This window comes from Orycteropus afer, unplaced genomic scaffold (assembly GCF_000298275.1).
Source record: "Orycteropus afer afer isolate SDZICR_OR568_19922 unplaced genomic scaffold, OryAfe1.0 scaffold00020, whole genome shotgun sequence".
Taxonomy (NCBI): Eukaryota; Metazoa; Chordata; class Mammalia; order Tubulidentata; family Orycteropodidae; genus Orycteropus; species Orycteropus afer.
In genome coordinates, this window is record NW_006921607.1 from 20,732,249 (window position 1) to 20,746,584 (window position 14,336).

The 14,336-nt window shown below is 37.3% G+C and overlaps 1 protein-coding gene across 1 annotated transcript in view; it reads right to left on the reverse strand.

The window, feature by feature from the left end:
• PTPRT (protein tyrosine phosphatase receptor type T) overlaps positions 1-14,336 on the reverse strand; it is a 557,720-nt gene that overhangs the window by 352,922 nt on the left and 190,462 nt on the right. The gene's annotated exons all lie outside the window — the stretch shown is intronic.

Genomic DNA, 14,336 nt, shown 5'->3' on the forward strand with positions numbered 1-14,336 from the left:
GGGGATGTGGAGAGATTGGGACTCTCATACACTGCTTGTGTGAATGTGAAGTGATATAACCACTGTGGAAAGCAATATGGCGATTCCTTAGAAAGTTGGAATTAGAGATACCATTTGACCCAGCAATTCCATTACTAGGTATATATCCTAAAGAGGTGAGAGCCAGGACAGGAACAGATACATGCATGCTCATTTCATCACAACACTATTTACAATAGCAGAAAGATGGAAACAACCTACGTGCCCATCAGCAGAAGTGTGGATGACCAAACTATGGTATATACACATACTGGAAGGCTATGCAGCACTAAAGAATTATGTAGAGTCTGCAAAACATCGCATAATATGGCATGAACTTGGAGGACATTATGCTGAGTGAAATAAGGCAATCACAGAAGGACAAATACAGTATTAGTTTGTTGTTGTGGAGGGCCAAGGAAAGGTTTATATATGGAGGGAAACTTTCTTTGTTGGTTGCCAGGGTTGGGAGGGGAGGGGAGGGAACACTACAAAAAAAATGCATTGACCCATGTCACTTTAGTTTTGTGTATTTCACTGTACATAAATTATATTTCAATAAAATGCATTAAATTTTTTTTTAAAAAACAAAAGCTTGCAAGCAGCCATCTAGATGCAACAATGGGTGTCTCCTCATCAAGAGCAAAAAAGAATGAAGAAAACCAAAGATTCCTGGAAACAAGTAGCCATAACAACTGGTACACCATGTGATCTACAGCCTATACGACTATGAGACCAGAAGAACTAGATGGTGCCTGGCTACCACTGTCAACCATTTGGAGGGGGATCTATGTAGGAAATCCTTTATAGAGAAGGAGAACAATATGGAACAAAACTCAAAATCATTAAAAGAAAAAAAAAGGACCAGGTTTGCTGGTCTGATAGAGCCTGATAGAACCACTGAGACTATGGCCCCTAGCTGCCCTTCAGTTCTGGAATTGAACCCACTCCTGTGGCTTCCAGCCAAAAAAGAGACAGGCATATGTGATGAACATTGACACTACATAGTAATTCTCTCCTTGGAGAGAGCAATCATGGGAGAATTTAAGGGCTGTGTATGTACAAGGAGACAGCTCAGTGGGAAAGAGTGCATGGAGGGAAGGACACAGGGAGGAGGTAACTATGGGGAGGAAGTTGGAGGGGAGCTGTTGCATTGTGGTAAATTTTAGTCAGTGTCATGAGACAAAGTGTATGTGAGCTGCTGTATGGAAAGTGAATTTGCTCTGTAAACTTTCACTCAAATCACAATAAAAAAATGGAAAAAGAAAAGAATAGAGTCATTTTAAAATAGCTAAGAATAACTCAAGAAATGTATATGACTGACTTGAAAAGTAAAACAACTCTACTTAGTAATCTAATAGAATATCTTCAACCACCAGTGTAAGGCTTGGCAGTCGTTGATAGGTGCCTTCAGTCAAGTCTGTTCTGTACAACAGAACAGAATATCGCCTGGTCCTGCACCATCCTCACAATCATTGCTATATTTGACCCCACTGTTGCAGCCATTGTGTCAATCCATCTCATTGAGGACCTTGTTCTTTTTCAGTGACCCTCTACTCTAGCAAGCATGATTTCCTTCACCAGGGACTTGGCCCTTCTGATAACACATCCAAAGTACATGAGATGAAGTGTCACTATCCTTGGATGTAAGGAGCTTTCTGGTTATACTTCTCCCAAGATAGATTTGATTATTCTTTTCCCAGTACATGGTACAATATTCTTTGTCAGCACCATAAGTGAAAGGCATCAATTCTTCTTTGATCTTCCTTATTTATTGTCAAGCTTTTGCACGTACATGAGGTGATGGAAAATACCATGGCTTGGGTCAGGGCTTGGCAGTGGATATTAAATAATTATGCTGAACTGGAAATGCATAAATGGCCAGAAATGACATTGTCCTGGATGAAACATCACATATTGTAAAAAAAAAATGTCAATTCTTGCTAAATCGATGTATTGTTTCCTTTGGGAAAAAGCAAATTGTATGAACTGTGGGGCCAGTTTGGTGATATATGGGAGCCCTGAAGATGTGGATGAACTTGACTTGTAAATTCTGATAATTTCTATGGGATTTATTTGTTTCTTTGTTTAAAAAATACATTAATGAACTTTTATTTTTTAGCAAGTGGAATGAGGGTGAATAATCACTACTGGATATTCCAAGTGAAAAAGCAAAAACTTACATATGTACATGTGCACACACACAGGCCAGTGTGTGTGAATTTAACACAAAGAAATAAAAACAATAGAAATCAATGGAAAAGAAAAACAATCATCAATAAATAGCATTGAAAAATTTCCTAATTCTGAGGAAAAAAAACAACATATTTAACACCTCTCTACATATGATAAACCATTTTATATTTCAATGGATTAAAATTTATTTATTGAAAATTTTCAGGATGCCCATGGCAACAAAATGCAATGTGTGATCCTTGATTGGATCCTGGGCTGACTTTTAAAATGCCTTAAAGAATAATTATTTGGGACAATTGAGAAAATCACTATATGAAACTACGAAGTGTATATTCAACCCATCGCCATCAATTCAATCTTGATTTATAGCCACCCTAAGGGACAGAGTAGAACCACTCTACAAGGTTTTCAAGGCTGTAATTTTTTCTGAAACAGACTGACACATCTTTCTACCATAGAGTAGCTGGTGGATTTGAACTGATAACATTTTGGTTAGCAGCCAAGTACTTAACCACTGCACCACAGGGCTCCTTGAAGTATACATTAGATACTAGTATTATGCCAAGAATGACAAATTGAAAAGGGATGGCATTGCATTCATTGTCAAAAAGAACATTTCAAGATCTATACTAAAGTATGATGTTGTCAGTGATAGAATAATATCCCTACACTTATAAAGAAGACCAGTTAATACTACTATTACCTACACTTGTGGACCAACCACTAAAGTCACAGATGAAGAAATTGAAGATTTTTTCCAGCTTCTGCAGTCTGAAACTGACCAAACATGCAGTCAAGATTTACTGATAATTACTGGTGGTTGGAATACAAAGGTTGGACACAAAGAAATAGCATCGATAGTTGGCAAATATAGCCTTGGTGATAGAAATGATGCGGAGACTGCATGGTAAATGTTGCAAGATCAATGACTTAACTGCAAATACATTTTTCAACAACATAAATGGTGACTAAACATGTGGACCTTGCCAGATGGAATGCACAGGAATCAAATTGATGACATCTGTGGAAAGAGGCAATGGAAAAGCTCAGTATCATGAGTCGGAACGTGGCCAAGAGCTGACTCACACAGACCTTCCTTTGCTCATATGCAAGTTCAAGTTGAAGCTGAAGAATATTAAAGCAAGTCCATAAGAGCCAAAATAAGACTTTGATTATATCCCACCATGATGTAGAGACCATCTGAAGAATAGATTTGACTCTTTGAACACCTATGACCAAAGACCAGATGAGTCATGGGATGACATTAAGTACATCATACATGAAGAAAGCAAAAGGTCATTTAAAAGACAGGAAAGGAAGAAAAGACCAAAATGAATGTCAGAAGAGACTCTGAAACTTACTCTTGAACAGAGAGTAGCTAAAGCAGATGAAAGAAAGGACAAGATAAAAGAAATGAAATAAAAGAGCTAAAAAGAAGATTTCAAAATGTGGCTCAGGAAGACAAAGTAAAGTATTATAATGAAATGTGCACAGACCTGGAGTTAGAAGACCAAAAAGGAAGAACATGCTCATCCTTTCTCAAACTGAATGAAATGAAGAAAAAATTCAAGCCTCGAGTTGCAATATTAAGGATCCTATATATAATAATAAGGATCTCTGGTGGCAGAATGCCTAAGGTATCTGACTGCTAACCAGAAGGTTGGCAGTTCAAATCCACTAGCCACTCCATGGAAGGAAGACTGGGCAATTTACTTCCATAAAAAGATTTATCACCTCAGAAACCCAAAACGGGTCACTGTGAGTCAGAATCAATATGATGGCAGTGAGTTTTTAGAGTTTATGGGCAAAATATTGCACAATGCAACAAGCAACAAAAGAAAATGGAAGGAATACACAGAGTCACAGTACCAAAATAATTGGTTGACATTCAAACATTTCAGGAGGTAGCACAGAATAAAGAACCAACGGTACTGAAGGAAGGAGGCCAAGCTGTACTGAAGGAACTGGAGGAAAAAAAGGCTCCAGGAATTGATGGAATACCAACTGAGATGTTTCAACAAATGGATGCAACTCTGGGAATGCTCACTCATTTATGCCAAGAAATTGGAAAGTCAGCTATCTGTCCAATTGAATGGAAGAGATCCATATTTGTGCCTACTCCAAAGGAAGATGATCCAACAGAATGTGGAAACTATTGGACAATATTATTAATATCACACACAAGTAAAATTTCATGGAAGATAATTCAAAAGAGGTTGCAGCAGTACATTGGTAGGGAACGAACTTTCAGAAATTCAACATGGAACGAGAGGTATCATTGCTAATGTCAGATGGATCTTGGCTGAAAGCAAAGAATACCAGAAAGATGTTTACCTGTGTTTTATTGACTATGTGGAGGCATTCCACTCTGTGGATCATAACAAATTATGGATAATATTGTGAAGAATGGGAATTCCAGAACACATAATTGTGCTAATGAGGAACCTTTACATAGAGGAAGAGATAGTTATTCCAACAGAACAAAGGGATACTGCATGGTTTAAAATCAAAACAGGTGTGTGTCAGGGTTGTATCCTTTCATGATCCTTACTCAATGTGTATGCTGAACAAATTATCCAAGAAGCAGGACTATAAGAAGAAGAACATGGAATCAGGATTCATTAACAACTTATATATGCTTGCTGAAAGTGAAGATGACTTGAAGCACTTAGTGATGAAAATCAAAGACTAACAGCCTTTGATTACACCTTAACATAAAACAAAAATCCTGATAGCTGGATCAATAGGCAACATCTCAATAAATGGAGAAAAGATGAAGTTGTCAGGGATTTAATTTTACTTGGATCCACTATCAATGCTCATGGCAGCAGAAGACAGTAAATCAGATGTCATGTTGCACTGAGCAAATCTGCTGCAAAAGACCTTTTTAAAGTGTTAAAGAGCAAAGATGTCACTTTGAAGAATGAAGTGTGCCCCAAGCCATGGTATTTTCAGTCACCTCATATGCATGTGAAAGCTGGACAATGAATAAGGAAGACCACAGAAGGACTGATGCCTTTGGATTGTGTTGTTGGTAAAGAATACTGAAAATACCATGGGACTGCCAGAAGAATGAACAAATCTGTCTCGGAAAAAGTACAGACAGAATGCTCCTTAGAAGCAAGAATGGCATTAGAAATCAGAATACTCTACTTTGGTCATATTGTAAAAAGGAACCAGGCCATGGAGAAGGATATCATGGTTGGTAGAGGGTGCACAAAAATCCTGGTTCTCTATAAGATGGATTGACACAGTGGCAGTGTCAATGGGCTCATACATAGCAAAGGTATGAGGATGGGGCAGGACTGGGCAATGTTTCATTCTGTTGTACACAGGGTCACTATGAGTCAGAGCCAACTCTATGGCACCTAACAACACAACACAGTAGTGTTATATCAATTTTAAATATTCTAAGTATGATGACTATAGTTCTACTCTCTCCACAGGGTCATTATGAGTCTGAATTGACTTGATGGCACATACAACAACAAAAACACAGACTGATTTTTTTCATAGGAGATACAAGGTATATTGAGAAGTATCATGATTATTATAGCTAACCCTCAAAGAGTTTAACAATCATATGAGAGGAGAGGGAGAGAAAGTAAATATGACAAAATGTTTACAACAGGTGAATCTGGAAGAGGGCTACATGGATAGTTATGGCACGATTCCTGCAATATCATGTAGGTTTGAAAATGTTCAAACAATTTTCAGGTGCAGAAATCTTTTAAGCTTAACAATGGAAGAACTCACACAAAAGAAGATGTGTCTTTGTGAAAATGTGAAATGTCAGAATACAAGAAAAATATAAAACAACAAAGTGGAAAAGCTATTCCTAGAAATTAATATTTAAAGGATTTTATTAAGAATAGAGGATAACATTGACAAGGGGCCATGCAAAAATCAATAAATATAAATATGGTATAGACTATATTCTCCAAATACAACAAGATAGAACTTGAAATTATTAAACCAAAATTCTAAACAAATAAAATTCCCCAATTGGGAAAAATAAGAACTTTCCTAAATAACTCTCATATCAATAGGAAATCAAAACCACAATTACATACTCTTTAGAATCCATTACTATGGGAACAATGATGATTAAACTTATGGAATAGGACCAAACCTGTTTTGAGAATCTGAAAAGCCTTTGTTATTAAACAAAAAAGAATGACAATAAATTAATTAAGCATTCCATAAAAAGAAAATTAGAATAAACAACACTGGAGCCAAATGGCTTTTCCAATGAGTTCTTTCAATCTTTCAAGAACAAATAATTCCCATGTTATATAAGCAATTACATAAGACAGAAAAAGAGGGAAAGCATCCCAAATTGTTGAAAATGATACCTCTAATATAAGTTGGTCCCCCTAAAGCAGGTTATTTACTTGGTACAAAAGATAGATTTAATAATAGAAAATGTAGGAATCTGTATAATAAAGAAGTCCAAGTAGGAAACCATTAAGATCACAAAAATAGATGCCAAAATGGCATGTGATTAAATTTATACCCATTTCTGATTTTAAAAGATTCACGAAGATAAAGTGTAGGACAGAAATTTTTTTTTCTTATCGTGTTTGAAACCTGTAATTAACATTATACATAAGGCCTAGTCTTTGAAGTTGAGAGGTTGGAAGTAAGAAAATAAGATTCACTATTTGGCAACATTATTCAGAAAGTGCTACACAGTGCAATAAATCTGAAAACCCAAATAAGAGCTGTTGCAACTGGAAAGAAGGAAAAATTATCATTATTCACAGATTATGTGATTATTCGTAAAGCATGATAGTAATATTTAATTAAAGAAACTAACAAGGGGTTTCAGCAAATTGGCTAAATCACATACACACACCCACAAACACACAGGTTTGTGCCAGTCAAATCTAGTTAGCAAACATAACAGGAGAAAGATAGCAGAAGACACTACAAACAATACTAGTAAGGAACAAAATTCACAAGGTAGCTATAGGTGCAATCTACAAGAAGGAATTTATGTAGTTTTCCTGAGAAATAGTAAAGACTCAAATGCAGAGGCTTGCCCTGTTTTCGTGTGGAAAAGCCCATGGCAAATCAAGTAGTGCTTCTGACAGAATAAGAATCAATTTCATTGGTGATTATTTACGGAACATGTCAAAGTGATTTGAAAATTCATAGGGAAGGGGGAGTAGGTGAAAAGAGCTAAGAATATTTTGAACAAGAGTCATTAGGAAGCTTAGATAGTAAAACGATTTGTAAAGTTATAATTAACATGAGTGGTATAGATACAGTGACCAACAGACAGCAAGATCTATAGTGCAGGAGATCGTGGATAGAGTGGGAGAACAATGTGGAACAAAACTCAAAATCATAAAAAAGGTCAGATTTACTGGTCTGATAGAACCTAGTGAAACCCCTGGGACTATGGCCTCTAGTTACACTTCAGGCCTGGAATTGAACTCACTCCTGTGGCTTCCAGCCAAACAAAAGACAGGCATATAAAGTGACCATTTACACCAGGTAGATACACTCCTTAGAATGATCAATTATGAGAGAACAGGAGGGCAGTATTTGCACAGGGAGATAGCTCAGGGGGCAGGAATGCATAGGAAAAAAGGACACAGGGAAGAGGTAATTACAGGGAGAAAGTGGGAAGAGAGCTGTTACATTGTGGGGATTGCAGTTAATGTCATGAAACAAAACGCATATGAACTGCGGTATGGAAAATAAATTTGCAGTAAACTTTCACCCATATCATAATATATATATATATTTTTTAAATAGCAAGATATACTAGAACAGGGTAACGTAAATGTAATGGTATACAGCTCCCCCAAAACACACACACAGATTTATGTATGTATACATTTTGTTGTTGTTGTTGTTATGTGCCATCGAGTCAGACCCGACTCATAGCAACCCCTCCTTGGGTTTCTGAGGCAGTATCACCATGGAAGTAGATTGCCCAACCTTTCTTCTGAGGAGTGGCTGGTGGGTTTGAACCACCAGCCTTCTGGTTAGCAGTCAAGTGCCTTAGGCACTAACATGTTGTTGTTGTTGTGTGCCATCAAGTCGGACCGACTCATAGCGACCCCTCCTTGGGTTTCCGAGGCAGTCTCACTATGGAAGTAGATTGCCCCATCTTCTAACATAGGCAATATTAATCAGAAATTAGTAGGACTAGAAGGAGTACTCAGTAAATGGTAGCTGTTTGGAGAAGTAAAAGCCAAAGTACCAAATAGACATCATTGAAATAGTAATAGCTATCATAATATGTGGCAGAAGTAGGATGCGACATTGTAAGGGATGATCAAAATTATGTAAAAATGAAACTTTTAATTTGGCAAAAAAAACATGGAAAAATATTCCAGATAGCAATATTTTATGCTAGATAATAAATGACTTTTTCCTTTTTTTCTATTATTTCTATAATAAATTGTATAATAACATTTGTGATAAATGTAAATTAAACTTTATTTTAAATAAATCAGTAAAATAAAATTATATTTAAATTAACTACTACAGCATTGCATAAGAACCCAAAATGATTACAAACATGAAAATACTTTGAAAAATTTTTTAAGGTGATATGTTATTATCAGTAGCTGTAATGTATTTTAAATTGATGGATATATTTCTGCACAGGGGTGATATGGCATAATCCATGCCTAATATATTTCTGCCTTGCTGAGCAATGTTGTATTTGTAATATCCATTAACTATACCCTATTGCTATGTGACTTCAGGAGTTTGATTTTCCAGGTCCATACTGAAAAGTATATCTCAATAAATCAAAGATCCAGTAATGTAAGAAAGAGAATTTATTCAATTTACAGTGATCTCTGACCAACAACTCTATTAGCTAATGTTAATGGCCCATTTAAACAATAACTTTAAAAGAGTTTTTATAGAATTAATCACTAAAGAGTGCCCAAAGCAAATGGTGCCAATCAACCCCAGCCAGAAGAAGCAAAGACTGGAGGGTCTGCTACTTCATGTGCTCCATGGACCAGAAGCATCTTGAACACCTAGAAGGCATTTGTTACAAATGCAGTCTGAGGTCCTGTACCAGATCTAATGGATCAGAATTTGTATTTTCGCAAGATTCTGGGTAATGCATTTGCACATTAACTTCTGAGAAATAGTCAAAGTTAAATGGAACACTTTGGGGGACTGAACAGCTTCCTTTTGCAATGTTTTGTCTTTAATAAACATTCTAAAGCATTTTCATGTCCCCCAGTGAAGATCAGGGCTGTTTCCCTTGCCCTAGGTCTCCAAGTGCCACATTCCTCAGGCACCTTGGGAGACAACCCCTTCAGCCCCCTGCCAAGTTCCCAGTTGAAATGTCATTGCTGTTTTCTATCTTACATGATGAGAGGAGCAAAGAAAGAAAATAAAATGGAACAAGACTGGCTTCAATAGGAACTCAGGCTCTGAACTTCAGGATTAAACCCCACAATGGTACTTTTATAGCAGAAGATGCTAAAGTAGCTGTTTTAGAAAGAGAATAGGGTGCTTTGGATGTCTCTACTTGCAACAAAGATATTTGCTTAAGGAAAGGAAGGTGTCAGCTCCTTTGAGCAGCCTTTTATAAGACCACCTGAATTCAATTATCCTCAGAAAGCCCTTCTAAACCCTAAGATGGCAAGTGGAATGACGGTTAATTAACCATTAAATTAATCATAATAGCTGGCATATTAGTGCCAGATAGGGCAAATAAATTCTATAAAAGAGTTATAACACCAATTAAAACATTTTGCCTATGGGGAAATAGAACCTAATGGTGAAAGTTGTTTACAGGAATGCAGTGAGCTGAAAGTCACCTACTTGTAGGGAACTGTAGTGCCAGGTCCCAGTCTGGCATCAGAATTGCCTCGAGTGCTAATTGGATTAGTGAATCCCAGCGTTTTGCACCACTGATCCCTAGATGTGGGCCTGGGAATATTAAATTTGAACAAGCTTATCAGGAGGTTCTTATCCACCCTGTATTTCAGAGACTCTCCTCTGCAAGTCTTGCCCTCAGTTTGTGATGTCCAGTCAAAGAAACCCTTGGAAGTCTCTTGCCTCAAGGACTGGCTGGGGGGTGGGTTGTTGTTGTTGTTATTTGCCATTGAGTCAGCCCCGACTCCTAGCAACCCCTCCTTGGGTTTCCGAGGCAGTTATCACTACGGAAGTAGGATTGCCCAAACTTCCTTCCGAGGAGTGGCTGGTGGGTTTGAACCGCCAGCCTCTTGGTTAGCAGTCAAGTGCCTTAGGAACTATGCTACCAGAGCTCCTGGGGGTGGGGTGGGTAAGAGGCTTCAATAAAAACCCTCATAACGCCTCCTCCTGTGGCCAGCTCGTTAGAGCACAGCTGATAGATTTTAATCTAACAGAGTATGAAGAATTCATTGATACAGTTTCATTGCAACTGGTCTCTGAGAAAGGACAACCACTCCTCACTTACAGACATGGGTAGGTTCCAAAGTCCAGGTCATTATGTGATAATTGGCATTATGTGAAGATGAAGGATGATCACATCAAATCACAAAATGGTGGATGACTGTATCATTACATAACTGCCAAATTATGTCATTATATAACTGGTCAAGCCACTGAGAATCATGACCCAGCCAAGCTGATACATAACTATAACCATCACAACAATGTTATTCTCACCTTGCACTTTGGCTTTCATTACCACCAGACATACATGCTTAATGTGCAAAATAGTTAGTAGTGGATTTTTCACTTTTGTTGTAAATGCAAAATGTCAGATAACAAATGAGATAGTCGCTAAGTTAGGAGTAGGTGTACTAGGCTCTGAGTTTTGGTGTAGTATCAAAGAATATCCACTATTACCTGAAAAGATTATTAAGATACTCCTCCTTTTTCCGATTACCTATCTGTTTGATGCAAGATTTTCTTCATATACTTCAACTAAAATAACTTGTGAAAACAAGTTAAGTGCAGAAACAAATAAGAGAATCCAATTATTTCCTGTTGTTGTTGTTATGTGCCATGGAGTCAGACCTGGCTCATAGCGACCCCTCCTTGGGTTTCCAAGGCAGTGTCACTGCAGAAGTAGATTGTCTAACCTTCCTTCCGTGAAGTGGCTGTAGCTCTGGTAGCATAGTGCCTAAGGCACTTGACTGCTAAACAGAAGGCTGGCGGTTCAAACCCACCAGCCACTCCTCAGAAGGAAGGTTGGGCAATCTACTTCCATAGTGATACTGCCTCGGAAACCCAAGGAGGGGTCGCTATGAGTCAGGTCCAATGTGATGGCACATAACAACAACAACAATGATTATTTCCTATTAAGCTAGACATTAAAAAGATTTTTATAATATGAAACAACACATTTCTTCTCCTTAACATTTGTTTTGAAAATACAGTTATTTTTAATAAAACAATGTTATTGGTGTTAACATACAATGGCTTTATTATTATTTTTAATGAATCAAAATATCTTTTTAAACTTTAGATTTCTACTAAAGTAAATATTGTTAGTACAAACAATACGAACAAGAGCTCATTTGGGGTACTCATTAATTTTCAGGCATGTAAAGGAGTCCTGACACCAAAAAGTTTGAGAACCACTGATGTAATCACATATTTTAAGGGAAAGGAGAGACAAAATAAGAATATGAAGATCCCCATAAGTCAGACTTTCTCAGCTGAAGCACTGTTGGCATTTTGCCCTGGATAGTACTTTGTTACAGAGGCTGTTCACGTGCACTGCAGGATTTTAGCAGCATCCCTGACCTCTATCCACTAACTAGATTCCAGTAATACCACCCCTCCCAGCACCAGAAACTTCTCCAGCTTTGCCAAATGTCCCCTGAAGGACAAAGTCATCCCCACTTGAGAGCCACTGCCATAAGTAAATGAGAAAAAGATATAAAAAGACAACTCATAAAATAAGAAATGGCAATAGTAATAAAATATTTGGAAAATACTCTAATTTGCCATTAAGCCAAGAAATGCAAACAAAATGACAATATATTCCCACTTAAAGCCCATTACATTATCAAAGTAAATATAAATTATAACACGTGATCTTGGGGAAGCTGTGGTGAAAATGACCAAAACAAATGGGAAAAAAATAACTCCAAAGGAAATGCAGATAATGTAGTAGCCAGAAAAACTTCTCCCTTCCTCCAAATCAAAGTAATATCATTTGTGGTGAAATTGGTAGGATTATAGAATTCCAATAGTATTGTGAATTGCTTTATTAATTTGGGGAAAATAATTTGGTGATGGCTTGGAAGACTCAAACAGTGTTATAGGACTCAGTCTTAGAAAAAGCACAGGCTCTATAATTAGCGTTACATTTGGATTTTGGCTTTGAACTTTACCAGCTATGTGACCTTGCTTAATTTATTTAAATGATATCATTTGTAAAAACTGGAGGTAATAATAGTGTCTCTGTCAATGATTATTGTGAAACTTGGATTAGATAATAATTTAAGTGAATTTCTAGTTAAAATGGAAGACTTAATGCACACTATTTATCTTCTCTCTCTCTTGAGATCCCCCTAAAGTGACAGTGAAATATGAAAAACCACATAAACCTACAAGGAAAAAGAGAACAGGAAAGGAATCATCAATAGATGAAACATTCCAACACAATTCCAGCAGACTAAAAATGGTCATAAGAGAGGTACCCTGATGTGGCAGGGTTATTGTTGTAGATGGCACCAGATTGGCTCCAACTGACAGTGACCCCATGAACAACAGAACACAACACTGCCCACTCCTGCACCAGTCCTTGCTATGCTTGAGCCCATCATTACAGCCACTATGTCTATCCATCTTGTTGAGGGTCTTCCCTGACCCTCCACTTTACCAAGTATGATATTCTTCTCTATGGAATGGTTCCTTCTGACAACATGACCAAAGTAGGTGAGATGAAGTCTGGGCATCCTCACTCCCAAGGAGCATTCTGGCTACACTTCTTCCAGGATAGATTTGTTCGTTCTTCTGGAAGTCCATGGTATTTTCAGTATTCCTCACCAACACCACAATTCAAAGGCATCAACTCTTCTTCAGTCTTCCTTATTTATTGTCCAGCTTTCATATGCATGTGAAAGTATGGCAGGGAAAAGAGAGCCAAATTGTAAATAGATGTGAATAAGAAGAGAGTTGATTTGCCCCATAAATCTCAAGAGAGAGACTCTGATCTTGGAGTGGTCACGTGAAGAGTGTAGAAGTGAAATATAGGGCTGAAAAAAAGGGGTGTTGATGAAAAGTCTGTACATGGAACTACTGAAGTCATGAACATAGTCTGCTATGTGTTTACCCCCTAGCCCACAGGAGGGACATTCCATATCGGGAGAATTTGAATGTCTCCATTCCCCAAAACATAGCATTCCCAGTCAACTTTTCCAACACCTCACTTTTAAATATCAACAATAAGTTCATTGGTGATGTGTGAAATGCTTTCAACACAAAAGACAGTGGCCAAAACAAATGGGGAAAAATAACTCCTGAGGAAATAGAGATAATGTAGTATCTCTATTTCCTTTTCTTTTCTTCCAAATCAAAATAATATCCTCAGAAAGGCCTGAGAAATAGTTGATTCTATAAACAAGAGGTAGATAGTGAGAAAAAAAATTCAGAAATAGGTAATAGCTCTTAGAAAAATGCTGAAATTTTAACAGACACAATACAAGAGTTGTAATTTTTCTAGGAAACAGAAAACAAAAATTCATCCCCCTAAAAAAGAAGAAGACAAGACTTAACAATGAAATGGAGATGATGGTGCTCTGTATGTACATGGGGATAATGTATAGATAGTACAATAAAGAAACTGCCTGAAGAAAATTATTCATTTTAAGATGGATTTTTAAAAGTGTCAAGAAAGGAAGAGTAATCAAGGTAGTATAGCAGAGTGGTTAACAGCTCAGACTGTGGAACCAAACTGTCTATGTTCTGATCATCCACTAACTAGCTGTGTCACCTGGGACAAGTTACTGAACCTCTCAGTGCCTCAGTTTACTCATCTGTAAAATAGTGGTAATACCAGTTGGTACCCTGTAAGATTGTGATGACAATTAACTGAGCTAATATTCAAATTGAAGAGAAACAGCCGCAGACATCCATTAATCATCGGAACATGGAATGTACGAAGTATGAATCTAGGAAAATTGGAAGTTGTC